Source organism: Panicum virgatum, chromosome 3N, assembly GCF_016808335.1.
Source record: "Panicum virgatum strain AP13 chromosome 3N, P.virgatum_v5, whole genome shotgun sequence".
In the NCBI taxonomy this organism is placed as follows: Eukaryota; Viridiplantae; Streptophyta; class Magnoliopsida; order Poales; family Poaceae; genus Panicum; species Panicum virgatum.
In genome coordinates this window covers 45,129,837-45,134,214 of record NC_053147.1, presented here as the reverse complement: position 1 = coordinate 45,134,214, position 4,378 = coordinate 45,129,837, and the positions used below count along the sequence as shown (strand labels likewise).

General features: G+C 48.0%; 1 non-coding gene across 1 annotated transcript; it reads left to right on the top strand.

Moving 5' to 3' along the window:
* The first annotated feature begins 3,957 nt into the window (after positions 1-3,957).
* On the top strand, positions 3,958-4,064 carry LOC120668208. Its single transcript, XR_005672306.1, has one exon. It is a non-coding gene; the product is annotated as a small nucleolar RNA R71 (small nucleolar RNA).
* The last annotated feature ends 314 nt before the right edge of the window (positions 4,065-4,378 follow it).

Below are 4,378 nucleotides of genomic sequence, written 5' to 3'. Positions count from 1 at the left end.
GCGTGTGATGGTCCGGCTTCCTAAGAAGCATGGGCCTGCTGTGAAGCTCCTGGCTGGCGGGAAGTTCCTGCCTGGCGGGATGTGCCTGCGTGATGGAAAACTCCTGCTTGCCGTGATGTGCCACCCTCAGCCATCTGTGCGTCGCGCCGAGTTCTGCAACGAGTCATAGGACCTATTGTGTTGTGGCATGCTTGCTCCTTCTTTTCCATTTAGAGGGTCAGACGTTTCATGGAGTAGAGCGAGATTTTCGGGCATGGCAGCTCGAACTCCTACTCATACCCTGGATAACACATGAAAACTGAGTTCCTGGGACCTTCATACATCATATGCGTGTGAACAAAGCGGTCCAGACCAATGAAGGTTCGGTACTCATCCATCGCGGGTAGATATGTGACTTGTGCATTCTCCAAAACACCGACATACCGCGCAATGCGGGTGACCAGTGAGGCTATGTCGATGGGAGATTTGCACGTGATTATTTTCTGCCAATGTGCGACCATGCCCATGACAGGTGAGTAACGAATCTTTTTCGCCATAGCATACAAGCACATGAGCTCCGAGGAGCTACACAGCCTGAGGTCTGGTCGGGAAAAGACTACCATAGCTAGATACTTGGCTAAAACTCTCAGAGTTGGATTATGGATGGAGACTATGCTGTTTTTACTACTTACTGGTTCATCTGAGATTTCATTCCACCAAGCACTACGGTCATATTCAAGATCATCTGTTAATGCATTAGCTTCTAATAGGCATTTCTTACTGAAGCCTAGTGCATTACTAAAGTCTCTGGGTAACATTTCAAAGAACTCGTTGAAAAAGCGGCAGTGGATTTTAGTTTCTTTTCCAATGGTTTCGACATGAAGTGTAGACAAGAATTCCATGGTGAGAAGGTGCGAACCTGGTTCGGTGATGTCGGCGAAGCGTGACCATCCCACGGCTGTGAATGCACAGTTCATGTCCTGGCGGAGTCCCGTCATCATGAGAAATTTTGTATCGAACTGCTTGGCGTGGCCTTATGACTGCTTCTTCAACAGCTCGAGGGCATCCCGCTCATAATCAGTCCAGACAATGATCTGATCGACCGACGTCAGAACTCTGATTTTGAGACGGGGCCTCGGGACTGCTGGAGAAGTGGGGGTTCCTCCTCTTCTTCCTGGGATCGTGACGGTCGGTGGACAGAGTCCACCGACATGTCATCCCGGGAGCCTGATGATGCTCGCGAACTTCGGGATCGGGATGATGAGCCCAGCTTCTTCGCCTTGCCTTTGATATTCCCCCAAAGCAATATGACTCCTGCAAAAGATTAGTACAGAGAATATGCAGGGAAAAATAATCAGAGGGGGTCAGTGGTTAGTCATTCTTGTGGGGATCAGTCCACCACAAAGTCTGTTCAAAGTCTGTTCAGAGTCTGCGCAGATTCCATTTATGGGATGTCCCATATCTGTTCAAAGTCTGCGCAGACGGCTTACTCCGCCGCTGTATCCCATTATATGAGACCCGCAAGATTCTAGAGTGTTGTCACTCCTCACCCTATGGAGGACATTACGGAGCTTTCTAGACCCATGCAAAAGTTTGGCAAAGTGGATTCTTCTGGCCAAATATGTATGGAGATGCAAAGGAATTCGTGCGGCGTTGCCCAAGATGCCAAAAACACAGGAATATCAATTCCCGAGATGTAATGCCCCTAAAGAGCAATCTTCAGGTGGATATCTTCGATGTCTGGGAGTTGACTTCATGGGTCCTTTCCCAATGTCGGAGCAATGCGAATACATCTTGGTGGCTGTGGACTACGTGTCCAAATGGGTCAAAGCACTTCCTTGTGTTGCGGCCGACTCAAGGAGCACCAGGAAAATGTTTCAGGAAATTATATTTCCTCGTTTTGGAGTTCCAAGAGTCGTGATCAACGATGGAGGCTCACACTTCATCGACATAACCTTCAGGAAGTGCCTCAGTGAGCTAGGAGTAGACAACCGGGTTGCAACACCATACCATCCCCAAACAAGTGGTCAGGCAGAGATGTCTAATAAGCAAATCAAGAACATCTTGCAGAAGACAGTCAATGCCATAGGGAAGGGTTGGAAAAGCAAACTACCTGAGGCACTATGGGCTTATAGAACGGCTTACAAAACGCCGATCGGTATGACACCGTATCAACTAGTCTATAGCAAAACTTGCCATTTGCCCGTTGAACTCGAGTATAAGTCCCATTGGGCTATTAAGAGGTGGAACATGGATCTCCAATCGGCCGGAATCAAGAGACAAATCCAGTTGGCTGAATTGGATGAATGGAGTGAGAAGGCCTACCATAGCTCTAAACTCTACAAAGAGCGAACAAAGAGATGGCATGATAAGTGTATCAAGATCAAACAGTTCAAGGTGGGAGACAGGGTACTCCTTTTCAACTCCCGCGTTCGCCTGTTTGGTCATGGTAAACTTAGAAGCAAATGGGAAGGCCCCTTCTTAGTGTTGAACGCCGTTGACCACGGTGCCATAACCCTCCAGGACAATGACGGGAATGTTTTCAAGGCCAATGGCCAGAGATTGAAAATATTCCTCGAGCTCGAAATTCCCGAGCTCGAAGAAGTAGATGTCTACGAGCTTACTGAGATAGAATAATCATTTACAGTCGTCGCCGTACCTAAAATGTGCCTTATCATAGGATAGATTTCTCTTTCTATTTCTTTCTTTCCATTTCTGGACAAAACCACCTACATACCCGAGAAAGGAAAGCGTGTGAGAAATGTTGACTCCCGATTGAACATGTGATTGTGGGGCATCTTGGATCTTTCTTTTCTCCAGGAGAGGATCAAGTATAGCTGCGCTACACTCCTCTGTGAGTTGCACGACCTCGGTGGTGGGCAGGCTTCTCTTGTTTCCAAGTATATCTTTGATATACTTAGCGTAGGTCGGGACCTGCATAGCGTCAAGAAGCGGTATATTGACATACAACTTCCGTATTACCTCGACGAACTTGACGAATTGCTCGTCGGCCACCGGCTTCCTTAACCGTTCCGGAAACGGTAGGGCAGTAGTGTCATGAAACTCCCGTGAAGTTCTAGGGGGTTCCACGGTTTCCTCCTGGGCAGCAGTTGTGTTGGACTCTTCTGCCTCCTCCTGGTTTTCGTCTGCAGCAGAGGTACTGCTGGCGGGTACGGCTTTCCGCCGAGATCCTGCATCTATGGGGTATGGTGGTTCTTACGTGGACTTACCTGTCCGCGTAGTCACCGCACTAACACTTTCCTTCGGAGGAACTTCCGGTTGCCCAGGAAGTTTTCCCGAATTATTGTTAGGACAAGATGAGGCTAGTTGAGCAACCTGAGTTTCTATCATTTTATTGAAGCTCAACTGGTTTTTAATAACTGAATTTATGCCCTCTAGTTGTCCGGCCAAAGACTCCAAATTTTGTCATTAGCAAGGAATTTCTTACTAATGTTGTTGTTAATTTATTTCTGGCCATAAACTAGGTCCTTTAAAGTGGGCTGAAAATTGTTATTAAAATTCATACCTTGTTGCTGACTGAAGGGGAGGTTGGGTTTGGAATTCCAACCCTGCTGACGACGGAAGCTAGAGTTTTTGGAGTTGTTCGCTCCAACGAAGTGAGCTTCCTCCTGAGTGATCGAGCAAGAGTTTCCCATGTGTCCAGTTTCTCCACAGATCTCGCATGGCATGTGAGAATCCATAACTTGGTTAGCCTCCTGGTGCGGAGACTCCAGTTTCTTCATGAGAAGGTCCATCTTGGCAGCAAGCATATCGATGCTGTCGACATGATGAATTCCCTTGCGGGACTGTTGCTGCCTTTCACCTTTCCAACTCTGGTTGGAAGCAATCTTCTCTACCAGCGCTTTTGCTGCAGCGACGCTGAGCGAAAGGAAGGAACCACCTGATGCTGCATCGATGTGGTTCTGAGCTGGTGTGTTCAGGCCATTGAAGAAACTCTGAATAATCAGCCATTCCTCCATGTTGTGGTGGGGGCATGCTGCAATGTACTCCTGGAATCTCTCCCAAGCTTCCGGGATGGCTTCATCCGGGAGCTGTTGAAATCTAGAGATCTTGGCTCGGAGGGCATTGGTTTTGCCCACCGGGAAATACTTCGTCAGGAATGCATTGGAGCAAGCTTCCCATGTAGTGAAGCTTGCTTTGTTGGTGTAAAACCACATCTTCGCCTTGCCTAGCAAGGAGAATGGGAATAGTCGAAGACGAACATTATCCATCGTGGTGCCTCTGGGGTTGATGGTGCTGCTCACTTCCAAGAAATTTTGAAGGTGAGCGTTGGCATCCTCTGATGCCTTGCCACAAAATGGACTCGCTTGAACCATGTTCACCAGTCCCGACTTGAGCTCAAAGCCATCATTGCCTGAGGTCTTATATCTCACTGTTG